This window comes from Chinchilla lanigera, unplaced genomic scaffold, assembly GCF_000276665.1.
Source record: "Chinchilla lanigera isolate Chin_1 unplaced genomic scaffold, ChiLan1.0 scaffold00051, whole genome shotgun sequence".
In the NCBI taxonomy this organism is placed as follows: Eukaryota; Metazoa; Chordata; class Mammalia; order Rodentia; family Chinchillidae; genus Chinchilla; species Chinchilla lanigera.
Genome location: NW_004955452.1, coordinates 2,367,064 through 2,379,984, shown reverse-complemented (window position 1 = coordinate 2,379,984; position 12,921 = coordinate 2,367,064).

The following is a 12,921-nucleotide window of genomic DNA, read 5'->3' as shown; positions in this document are numbered from 1 at the left end:
GGAACCGAACTCACGACCTTGTGCTTGCCAGGCAGGCGCTTTTGCCGCTGAGCTAAATCCCCAGCCCAAGTGCAGGGCACTCTCATTACCACATCATTACTCCCATTTTACAATTACCCTTTGCAGTTAGTACTTTTGCAAGCCCCATTTTACAGATAAGGAAATTGAGGCCCAGAAGGTCCTGGTAAAGTCTTGTAACATGTAGGTGGTAGAGCTAGGATTTGTGAGCAACTGGGTCACAAAGAGACAGTGTTTGGTCAGCCCCTGCCTGGTCAGCACCCCCCACACCAGCTCCCAAGTACATAGGGCAGCCCAATTCCTTGTGTGGATGGTTGGGAGATAAAGCAATGGTGACCAGAGAAGGCTGCCTTGGCTTGGCAGCACTAGAGGTGCAAAATCAAGAGCCCAAAAAATGGCTAGTCAAGAGCCAGGTATTTGGTTCTGGGAGCCAATCAAAGACAGGCATGTGAGTCTGGGGAGCCAATCAGAGACAGGCACATAAGCTAGGGGCCAGTCAGAGCCAGGCATTTGCTTCTGGAAGCCAGAAACAGCCACACAGGCTAGGAGCCCATCAGAGCCAGGCCTATGAGCCATAGCTTCCATCCGGCCCAGGGAATCTCACATTAGTGTGTCGCACAGTTTCACCTGAAAAGCTTATTGAAATTCAGGTTCCCAGGCCCCATCCTGCGGAATCAAAACACCAAGCAGGAAGAATCTGGGAACCCGCACTGTCACCTGGTGGCCATGGCTCTACCATCGTTTAGGAAGGAGAGAACCTTCTTGGAGACTGCACAGCAAGGCCATATTACGCCGATGGTCACCGGGGTGCCCAGGCTCCAGGCCCTGTCACTCCTCGTGCTAGAGGGCAAAGGCAAAGAAAGACCCATCATGGGGAATAAAGCTCAGAAAGTGCCAGGCAACAGCTCACATCTAACATACCCCACCAGCCGGACCTGCACTCACTACCTTGGCCTGCCCAAGCTAGAGTGGGTTTGCAACACCCTCCATGTGTGTAGCCGGACATGAAGCCAACTAGAGCTAACCTTCTTAACCATGGGGCACAGTGCCTCCCCAGGAAGCAAGGAGCAGAGGATGAAGGGAGGAGAGGAGAGGAGCAGGCAGGGGGGCAGCCCAGGGTCTCACAGAGGCCCCAGGAGAGGGAAGACTGGAGCCAAGCGCCCTTCGTGCCCACCCAGGTGGCCCAGTCAGGCTGGCTGCTGTAGGCGGGAGCGCCTGCCTGTCCCCGTGCCCTGCGGTTGCCATGCCGACCCCCAGACTGTGTTTTCGGATGTTGTATTTGATTTCACACGTTTGGAACTCCAATTACGTCATTTCGCAACACTGGGTTGCCATGGAAGCTGGCTCTACGTTCCCCGGGTGGCTCACACCTTGGGGGAAAGGGAGGGGTGGGCCAGATCCCCCCAGCAGACATCAACCCAGACCCCCCCAAGGGCCAAGGCCAAGAAGGTGGGGTTGGACAGCACTTCAGCGATCTGCTGGCATCTACATTTGGGGAAACTGAGGTCTGGCTGGTGAGCAGACACCCCCTGACCTCCAGACAAGCCGGCTCCTGAAACCCCACATCTCCCTTGGATGGAGTCTTTGCACACCTGGCTGCACAGGGGCTGAGGGCCTGACACCTGGCACCCAGCAACCAGCCTGGCCATCTGCCCTGGCCGCGTTCTGCAGCTTCCAAGTCGTGGGTACCCTGGTCAATGTGCTGCTTCACACAAACACCACATGGGCAGTGCGGGTGCTGCTGAGAGCATCAGCTCCGGCGTCAGCCTGGGGTCAGATGCTGGTTTCCCACTAACCCCGTGTGCAGGTAACAAGGACGGCCGCCTCGATGAGTCCCACGGATGGGGAGGCTGGGAGGATCAACTCTTACCGCACGAGGTGCACCCAGTACAGCTTAGAAGCGATGAAGAGGGACAGAGCCCTCCCTCCCTCCCTTCTTTCCTTTCTTCTAGTCATTGCCTTGTCACTGTAGCTAAGTTTTTGCTCTGTGACTTTGGGCAACTGGTTTGGCCTCTCTGATCCTCTACACTAGTGATAATAATCCCTTTCCCATTCATTAAACTCTCCATATCTTAGCCTTAACTTCTAATTATTTAGTTTCTTACCTGCTGGTTTCTGTCTATTGTGTAAACTCAATCAAAGGGATGCTGTGGTTTTTTTTTTTTTTTAAATCGGTAGGTCCCAGCTTCTACTTTCTCAGCTGTGCAAAGAACAAACCCAGAGCTCCCATCTCTACCTGTGAACAGGACTGGCCTTCTTTCCCCCACCCCTATGCCATGAGATTCCTGTAGACGAGGACAGGTCCTCTCAGTGGGCATGGAACCCTGGTCACCCTCAAGACTGACAGCCATTCTTGCCCCCCAGAAATTAGAGAAAGGCAACTATATACATCCCCATTTTGTAGATGAGAAAAATGAGAACCAGAGAGGTAATGAGTTGCCTGGGATCTCAGCCACTGTGATGGTGACTCTGCTCCTCTCCAGTGCAAACACACAAACACACACACACACACACACACACACACACACAGAATCCTGGAAAATGTGAGGCGTTGTGGCTGCGGGGCAGGGTGTGCCCCGGGGGCAGCCATCACAGGTCACTGCAGAGGGCTTCCTGGGATGACCAGCAGGCTTGCCTACTGCCTCAGCTGCCACCCAGCTCCCTGCCAGGCCCCCAGAGCCCTGGATGCTTCCCCGGATCCCAAGCCAGGACCAACACGAACTATTTCCTCTCCATGCCGCCTCCAATTGCATGTGTTTGAGTTTGCTGGAAAAATCCCAGTGCAATCCGAATGCGCAGGAGACAGGCACTGGGCGGGTGCCTGATCGGCCAGTCCAGCCCAACAAGGCTTCCTGGGGCCCAGCCTCAGCCCCAAGCAGAGCACAGGTCTGCTTCCAAATCCTGCCACACTTCGAGATCCCGTGCTTTGGCCCTCCGTGCTTTGGCCCTCCGTGCTGTGGCTGCACCTCTTTCCTGTGAAGGAAGTGAAGATGCTCCCTACAGAGCTGGGAGGAGGAGAGAAGCAGCACGGTGTGCGCAGAAAGTGTCCATTGCTGCCACTGCCCACTGAAGTGATGGTCCCCGCAACCGCAGTGTTTTGTCACCAGCAAAGAAGCAAGACTGATCTTCACAGGAGAACTGAAGACAGGACAGGAAACAATCAGATGCAGCAATGGGGCCTCCAGCAGGTGGCAGAAGGCTATGAGCTCAGAGTTGGTGATGCCCCTGTGGCTGAAGCAGTCAGAAAGGGCATCCCAGAGGAGGCGGAAGGAAGCTGAAGGCATCGTGGAACAGCAGGGAAAACAAATGACCACAGTGCAGCCTGTCATCACTGACAAAATGCCCAAGAAAATCAATTTAAAGGAGGAAAGGTTTATTTTGACTTACGGTTTCAGAGGTTTCAGTCCATGGTTGCTTGGCTGTGTGGTCTCTGTGCCCATGGGGCTGCTCCCCCCATGGCAGACAGGAGGGGAGAGCTGGGGACAAGGTATTATCCCCAAGGCCACCCATCGCCCACTCCCTTCCCCCGGGTCCTGGATCCACACCATAACACTGGCGATAGACACATCTGGCAGAGGAGCAGCACGGAGGCTGGAAGGGGCCGTTTAGTATGGTATCACAGAGGAGGCATCTCTAGCACAGATCCCTGAAGGATGTGCAGAGAAGGCAGAGCAGCAGGTAGAGGAAGAGCAGGCCCACAAAGGCAAGGAGGTATGACATTGGTCAGGTACTAGAGAAACCACAGGACCAAAAAGATGGAGGTGGAGGCTGAGAAGGATGGAGGTAGATCAGGGAAGGCCTTGAAGGCCAGGGTAAGAGGATTAGAATTAGTCTCATCGGTCATGGGCACCCGTGGGGGGCTCTGTGGAAAGAACTGACACGAACAGATTTGAAATTTACGAAGACACTGACTAACAGGAAGTGGGGCAGGAAGTGGGGGATACAGCCTAACGCAGGTGCTTGCTCAGCGTGCACAGGCCCTGGGTTCCATCCCCAGCAGGCCCCCCAAAACCGATGAACATTAACCACAGTACCCACAGCAGGTTCTACAGTGTCCGCTGAACGGCGATAGCTACAAAGGAACAGATTTGAGACCATTTAGGAAATAACATTGCTAGATCTTCTTTCTGATCGTAAAATAAAATTTAGCACTGAACCATGTTTAGGTGTATGGTCTGGAGGCACTAAATGCGCTCCTGTTGTGATACAACCACCACCACCACCATCTCTCCAGCCTTCCTCATTGTCCACAACTGAAACCCTATGCATTAAATGCTTACTCTCTTCCCCTCCCCCAGGCCTGGCAACCACCATGCTACATCGTGCCTGTGACTCTAGTGACTGTATGCTCTACACGCCATAGCCAGGGACAAGACGTCCTCCCCTCTCAAGGCCGAATAATACCCCACTGCGTGCACACAGCGCTACGCCTCGCTCGTCCATTTCCCCATCCACGGAGACCTGGGCTCTTTCCACCTTCCATCTGTTGTGACTCATGCCGCTGTGAGTGTGGAGGGGCCCAGGACCCTGACGTCACCTCTCGGGGCACACTCTTAGGAGGGGAATTGCTGGACTGTGTGGCAGCTCTGTGTTTAACCGTTTAACCTCCCCGTGCCCTTCCACAAGGCGGCACCATTTCCCATCCCCCAAAAGTGTGCAAGGCCCCTGTTCCTCCACAGCCTCGCCAACACCTGTTATTGTCCAGGTTTTTTATGGTCGCCATTCCAATGGGTGTGAAGTGACAAACTTCTGGATCTGCAGGAATGATTGTGTGGGAGGAGCTGAGGGGTAGGAGAGAGAACGAAAGAGGACAGTGACTCCAGGGTTGGCACCGTGGCCAACTGAGTGATGAAGATTCAGGAGATGACCCCGGGAGGGGATGTAGGCATGGGGAAGAGTCAGGGTGCTCTTGACCTTTAGGGTTCTGAAGGACATCCTGGTTGAACTTCAATTTCTGGAGACCTAGGACAGTCTGGGCTGCAGGTCAGAAGTCACCAGATCTGATGTGAAGCCACCACCAAGGATAAGAGTGCATAGGACATGTGGGAAGCCGGAAGAAAGGGGACCCAGCACTGTCCCCATGCTTTTGGAGTGGGACCGTGAAGGAACATGCATAGGGAAACAGAGAAAAAGAAGCACAAGAGCTAGGAGGAAAACCTAGAAACAAGGTCAAAAGTTGTAGAATCCAGGACTGGATTCTGTTCTACCCAACAGAACCCCCAAGTCAGTGGCTTAATTAAGGGTTCTCCTCTCCCCTTGTAAAACAAGTGTGGAGAGAGGCTGCCCAACAGCCTCAGACATCTGGGCTCTTTCTCTCTTGCTCCATTATTCCTAACCATGATTTTCACCTTCAAGGTAATTCCATAGTCCCAAGATTGTTGCCGCAGCTCTAGCCATCACAGTCATGTTCCAGCAGCAAAGAGGAAGAAGCGGGAGCAGATCTGTCTCCTAGCTGAGACTGCAAGACACTTTAAAGAGTAGTCGCTGGAAACCTTTTTCCACCTCTTCCCATGGTTTTCATCTCATCCCCAGGTGCAAAGAAGATGAGAAATGTGCTCTTTTAGCAGAAGAAGTTGCTTTCCTGAATAATACCTAGATTCTATGGGCAAAGAACCAGGGGAAATGGCTCAGAGGAAGCTGCTGATGAGCTTAAACACAAAGAAAGCTTTCCAACAGGAAAAACATGGCCTCTGCATCAGCTAACAGGGGAAGGTTAACACTGGGATTGGTAGTGAGGTCCTTGGCATCCTGCTGCCTGGGGGGAGAGGTGGGGAGATGAGCCCAAAGGTAGGGACTTGAAGCATGAGGGCAGAGATGGCTGGGTGTGATGGCACAAGCTACCTTGGAGCCTGAGGCAGGAGGATCACAAGTTCAAGGCCATCTGGGGATATAGCTCAGTGCAAAGGCCCTGAGTTCAATGCCTAGTACCAATAAATAAAGAAGGGAATGAGGACATGTTAGTTGACCACCCCTGGGAGGAAGTTCCCAGCAGGTAGAGCGTGGCAGGGCTAGGAGCATTGTCCCCAAGGAGAGAGGGACCTAGTTCCTTGGTGCAGTGTCCAGCCAGAGAAATGGTGGGACATTCTGTGAGCTGAAAAGCCACCCGCAACCCACACATGGGACCAAAGGACATTGTCCACAGTGAAGGCAGGAAGCCGGAGGCTGAGGGAAGACAGGTGTTAGCACAGACTTGCTGATCTTGCTAAAAAATTAGAAAAGAGCGGCCTAGAGAGGAGATGGAGCCCCGTACACACACCCAGGGCCCCACAGAGGGTGGCTGAACCCGGGCTGGTGCCAGGCGTTGCCCTGGCTACACAAACCTGCCCAAATCCCTTTCCCTTGCTGGGCCTCATTTTCCCCATCTGTAAAACAACATCCCCCTTAGCTGTGACCATGAAGATTTGGGGATTGCACAAAACCTCTCAAGGGGAGACATGCCTTCCCCCAGCCCCACCCTTCTGACTGAGTCACCTCCAGAACGAACTTTCCAAATTCCCCGAAGCCTTGTTGGGTGCTGGGGGCTGAGTCACAGGCAGAGTCGAGACTGGGAGGAGGTGGTGATTGACGCAGGTGAAGTGGCTGCCACCAGGACCATCTCCCGGTGCTTTCTTTCCCGGGAGGCGGAGGTGCATCCGCCTTGGTAACCCACCTGTGTTGATCCGGCCACAACAAACCCCGTCCTCAACACCAAGCGCCCTCCACGAAGGCTCCCAGCCTTTGTCTCCATCCAGCGTCGGCCCATCCTCCACGCCACTGGAGCCATCTTCCTGGGGCCACCTGACTCCTTGCCTGTCTCCTGCCCTGAAGTCCTCCATAGCTCTCCATTGCCCACAGAAGTCAAGCCCTCATCTCCCACGCCGAGTCCTTTGTGACGCAGCCCCGTCATCCTCTGCAGGACTCCAACCAGGAGTCCCCTACTACAGCTTCCTGTTCCCTTAGCACCAAGCCCTGGGCCATGCCACTCCCCACCACCGTCACCCAGCAGGGAATGCCCTCTCCTCTCAGGCAGTCCTGGGGATATGAATAAAAAGCCAGAGCCTGGGGGTCCCAGTGTCCCATGTCCTTTGGGCCCAGTGTCTTAAATTTCAGTTAATAAAGATAAGGAATAAATAAAGTTTAAATCCCCATGCACCATAGTACAGGAAGTATCTCATTGTTTCTGGAGCTTCCCGAGAGGGACCAGGGTCCCTGTCAATTTTCAGTCCTGGCCCCCTGGCCCCGTAAGTCCCCAGCGCCCCACAAACCCAGGCTGCATTTGCAACAGACTCTGCTGAGGGTTTAAGGGCAGGAGAGAGATTTCAAGTCCCTACTGGCAGCAACTTAGAGCATTTTGCTTCCTGCCCAGAATATTCCTGGCCCCCCTCCACCTGTCCGCTCCTTGGCTCTGGCTGTACCCTAGCCCCTGCGCCCCCATGCCAAGGAAGCCTGGCTCTGAGCCCCAGGGCCTGTCCCAGTGCCACTCTCCAGCTGCTGGGTGACCTACTGCTCCTCACCCACAGCTGCGTCCTTCTTCATGGTGACCTCTCATTCAGAGCCTCCCCCCACCGGACTAGGAGAGTAGTGATCACCTTTTCAGAACCAAAAGGGCCTCTCGAGGGGTTTCCCCAAAGCAAAATGCAGAGAGCATTTTCTTTCTTCTTCTATCATACCAGCAGAGAGCAGCTGCTCCCTGTCCTTTCTTTAAGTAGCCATGGGGATTTTTAGGGGCTTTCCCCCCATAATGTGGGACTATAGAGTCAGGGATGGGGCCATTAAGTCTCATGTCATCACTTAATAGATTCGAAGCCACCAGAGATGCAGAGGTCAGGATCCCAGAGAAAACAGCCCAGCAGGGAGCTTGTCTACTCCCACCACATCTGCCCAGCCCAAACTAGCATAAAGGTGGGTTCCAAGGAGGAAGCGGACACTTATTGAGCACCTACTGTGTGCTGGGCCTGGTGCCCAGCACTTTATGTGCAGCATGTCCAGTCCTGGGCACCTGGGGACCCTTTAGGTGGGACTGCTGTCCTGGTCATGTTACCAGCCTAGAAGGGGGATGCCCACCCTCCCCCCAGGGCTGGACAGAGAGGGTTAGGTTTGGGGCTGGGGAGCCCCTCTAGGCAGAGTTCTGGAGGCCAGGTCCAGCTGCTCCTGGAGTTGGATGCTGGGCTGCCCTCGGGGGTGGGACCAGCTGATCCCCAGGATCCTGGGGATTATCAGGGGCCATGATGGGATTTCCCTTCCTTCCAAAGACCTGCACCCCCTACCCAGGACCCTGGCTGTCCACGGCATGAAGCTGCAGCAGGGGAGGTAGTGACTCTACCATCCCAGGGTTGGGGGAACAGCTGTAGATCTGAGGGTTCCCACTGAGCTCCAATCAGGCTCAAGAGGTGCCTACCCAGGGCTGCTGAGCTCACCCGTGCAGGGCAGGCTGGAGAGCCAGGGTCCGTCCGTGCGGGAGGAAGAGGCCCCACTCTGTCCCTCGAAGCCCACCAGCTCATCACATCCCACTGCCCCCCAGGCTGAACCAACCCTTTGGTTCATGGAACCCAAGAACCAGGGTGACTTGGCAAGTCACATGCCCACCTCTCAGAGGAGCCTCAGCTAAAGCAGTTGGACTGACAGTGGGCAGAGGAGGCCCCAGACATTCTGGACAGTCCAAACCCAACCACCTGCCTCTGCAGAAGCCCCAGGCATCGCTGGAACCATCTGTACTGGAAGCTTCTCTGGCCTGGTGTGGCTACTTCCACCTCTGAGTCCTTTGCCCCCAGGAGAATGCTGAGTCCTGGAACTAGGGAGGTGAGTGTTCAGGGCAGATGACGCAGTCACCCCAGGGTTATCTCTGCCAATGAGGATGGCCGTCTAGGATGGAGGTGTGAGACAGTGAGGTCTGCTCAGTGATTCCTGGTTGGAGCGTGCAAGCCAGGCAGGCCAGGGGAGGGAGCTGGTGGGGTGACAATGGATGCCTTAGCAAAGGCCTGGACCACCAGGATAAGGGGCTGAGCATGCACTAGAGACTGTCAACCCCCAGGATTTAGCCACTTGCTTCTTACCCACCCCACAAAATGGGACCTTCTTGGGCAATATCCCTGCCTGGGCATAGGGTGATCTTCCAAAAGACTGCCTGGCACCCAAGTTCAGACCCTCCATTGGTGGTGGTGGTGGCAGGGGTCATCTGAGCTCATCTACGGCACCCAAGCAGGGCCAGACAGACAGGCAAGCGCACCAGCCCCGTGGCTGCCTGGCTCACCCATGTGCAAGGACAGGGAGAGGAGCTCTGAGCACAAAGATGACACTGAGCTGGAGAACTAAATAATCGCTTCATTTTAGTGAGATAAATACACACATAACACCCAAAACTTGGTTTTCATCTTTAACTCAATTAAATGATTCTTGGCCAGGGGGTCATCAACTTTTTACGGCTCGGTGGCTGTGTCAACAATCATTGGCCGCCCATCTCTCTGCACCTCATCTGCTCAGGTGGCCACAAATCCGCGTGGTCTCGCCAGCTCTGGTCCCATCTGTCCGAGAGGCCTGCTGACTGCACATGTGCCAGCCAGGCGCACCTGGGCCTGACCCATTAGGGTGGGGCAGGAAGGCCCTGGGGGACGAGCAAGTGGGGTTGGAGGCGGGCAGGGTGAAGGAGTCAATGGCCAGGGACTGACCTGGGTTCCAATCCCAGCTCCCATCACAAGCCAGGAAACCTTGACCAAGGCACTTGGCCTCTCTGAGCCCCAGCTTCTGCCTCTATAAAATGAAGGTGATATCACTGACCCCTCGGACTGAGACAACAATGAAGAAATTAGAGGCACTCACCCAGCACAGCATAGGCACACAGTAGACCCACAGAAAACAGCCCCTCATAGAGGCTTTTCTCCTGCCCGTTACTTACAGTGTCCCCAGCCCCATCCACAAAGCAGGAGGGAAGGGCAGATGGCACCTCCTTCTATGGTGAAGACAGGCTCCTGCTTCCTTATGCTCCCTGCGGCTCCAGCAGCCTCAGGTGGACCAGACACTTCCCAGGGCACCCTGGAGCCCAAGGGCTTGAGTTCTGCCAGGTGCTGCCAGCTGATCTTCCCCTGAGTCACCACCACACACAAAGCCCACAGCCTCCTGGCAGTGCCCCACTACCCGGTGAGGCCCATTATCTGCAGCATCTTGGCTGAGCCAGCAGCTCCAGACCCCTGGATAAAACCCCAAGTCTGGGCCTGCCGGGGCTGAGTGGAAGCAGCGGCTCCACTCCTGCACAGGGCTACAGGGACTGCCCGGATGTCAGGCCACTCTGTCCTTCCCTCCTTCCCCCAAGGCTGAGGGTGGCAGCCGTGCTGTACTCACCCACCCTCTGCAGCTTCTTCCCAGACTCCCCCGCACCACCCTCCAGCTGTCCAGAACCAGACTGCCCACGGGTTCTATGGGTCAAAGCTTGGGCTCTGGAGCCAGACTGCCTGGGGCTGCATTTTGGTCTTGAGCTCTTTAGCTGTGTGACCTTAGTCATATTACACAAACTTTCCCCATCTCTGTTTCCTTGTCCACAAAACACAAGGAACAGTGACAGAACTCAGAGTTATTTTGAGGATCAAGGACCTAAACACCCCATAGCAAGTGCTCCTCAACTTTGTCTTTTTTTTTTTTTTTTTGTAAGTTGAGCCACATTTAAACATAAGGAGGGGGAAATCATGGGGGTGGAAAATCAAGATTTAAGGAGACATATTCTGCAAGGTACCGAGAGATATTCCTTTTGGACCAGTGGTTCTCAGTCTCCACTATATCTTACAACCCAGTTAACATGACCTGAGCAGCTATTAAAATATTTTGCTGCTTGGCCCCTCCCAGGACCAACAGTCAGAATCCCTAGGGCTGAGGCCAAGGCATCCTGTGCTGTCAAGTGCCCCAACTGATCCAGTGGGTAGCTACAGTCTAGGGCAGTGGTGGTAAACCTATACTACGAGCGTTATTTGCTTTTCTTTTAAGACAAAAGATGTTAATGTATGAGCTGTTTTTTCCTAAACTAAAACCTCAGTATTTAGGTTTAATTGCAGCGTTGGCACTTTGTGATAAATAAGTGGGTTTGGTGTTGCAGTTTGGGCACTCACCTCTGCAAGATTTGCCATCCCTGGTCTGTCTCTGCTGCAGGCAGGCATTAGACTTTCCAGTTGACCATAGTAACATTTTCCTTTTATTGTTGCACCACGGCTTTTTTAAATTACAGAACAAATATTGGACCCCTGCCTTTTTAAGTAGGAAATAGAAGCCAGACCCAGAAGGCCATGGCTCTCTCATATCTGACCAGTTTAGCTCATCCACTTCCTGCAAGGTTCCCCCAAAACAGCAGCCTGTGACCCTGGACTCTGCCCTCCTTGCCCTAGCCTCATCCACTTACCACCTCAAGACAAACAACCCGCAGGTCGCCATCTGTAACCCAATATCCTGACTTCCCCAACATATTAGGAACTTCTCCTTCTAGATGTTCTTCTCTCCGCCACTGTGTTAGGGAGCTTTCCTGTTGCTGGAACACAATGCCCAACAATGACAATGTAAAGGAGCAGAGGTTGGATCTGGTTCATGGTTTCAGAGGGTTTAGGCCATGGTTGGGCAGCTCCAAGGCAGGAACATCACTGCAGAAGGTCCTGGTAAAAGAAGACTGCTCAATCTTGACTGCTCAGCCAGGAAGCAGTGTAGGTTGTAAAGAGAGCCAGCGAGAGACATGCCCTCCAAAGGCCCCCAGTGACCCCTTCCACCCAGGTCCCACTTGCTAACAGCACATTCAGCTATAAACATGGTCAGGTTGATCACTCCACTGATGAATGTAGCTCCCCCATGACCACCTCATCCGGAGTTAAATTGACAATTAAGATTAACTGGGACAGCTGCCTTCCCTGCCTTACTCCTGCTGAATTTCTAGTTATCCTCAGGGCTCTATTCCAGGGTACCTCCTCCAGAAAGCCCTCCTCAGCCTGCAGGGAGAGTTGGAGACTTCCTCCCCGCTATCCCAGCCACACATCATAACTTTCCCTCTCCCCACACCAAGATAGTCTTTGCTCCTTAGGAGTCTCCTCCCCGAGGTTAGGAGCACCTCAGGAGTGGGGTCACCTCTGGGCCCCAAGGCCAAGTTGGGGATGCAGCCATGGGCAGGAGTTCAGCGAGCATCAGCTGAATTTCACATGGCAACAGCTAAAGGAAACCACACAAGAAACTTCCCTCTGTTTCAGATCCCCAGTTGACATAAAAGTGAGCTTGAGAAGTTTACGCTATGAAATCGGGGTCAGGCAGCCAGTTATTTCCTTGGCTTCTCATTGGCTCGGATGGGTTCTTTCTCCATCCCTGCACCAACCACTGTGCCCAGGGAAATCCAATGCTCTGATTGGCCAGATCTGAGTCACATGTCACCTCAGGAGTCAGTGGGAGGAGCAGGCTCCAGAGCTGCAGGTGGTGAACTGGAGGTCGGGAAAGTGAGCTGTGGCAGATGAGGACAGATACCACCACAGACCTGTGAGACACACCCTGTGCTCATCAGACCCCACAGCTGTGGTTTCAGCGTCTCAGGAGGAGCACCCCTTCTCCACATGAAGGTTTTACATTTAGCCTGGGGTAAATAAGAAACACCCTAATGATAATTTCTTCCCCCATGATAATTTTTTAAAGCTACTCTGAATTCAGGAATTCCTTGAAAGTGATTTGTATTATTATCATTTCATTCAGTGTACGACGCATTCAGCCTGCAGATGCTGCTGCCCAATCACCCTGGCTGTGAGTTGGAGGACCCTTCCCAGTCCCTCCGCCGATGCCCTTCCCAACCATGGGCCAGAGCCTCGTGGGACGCGGCAGCCTGCACTTGACAAGGCTTCTCCATCAGTGATAGCCCCTGCCCCACTTGGTCCCAATCCTTCCAGTCTGTCTGAGGATTCTGTCACAAGAACAGAAAGG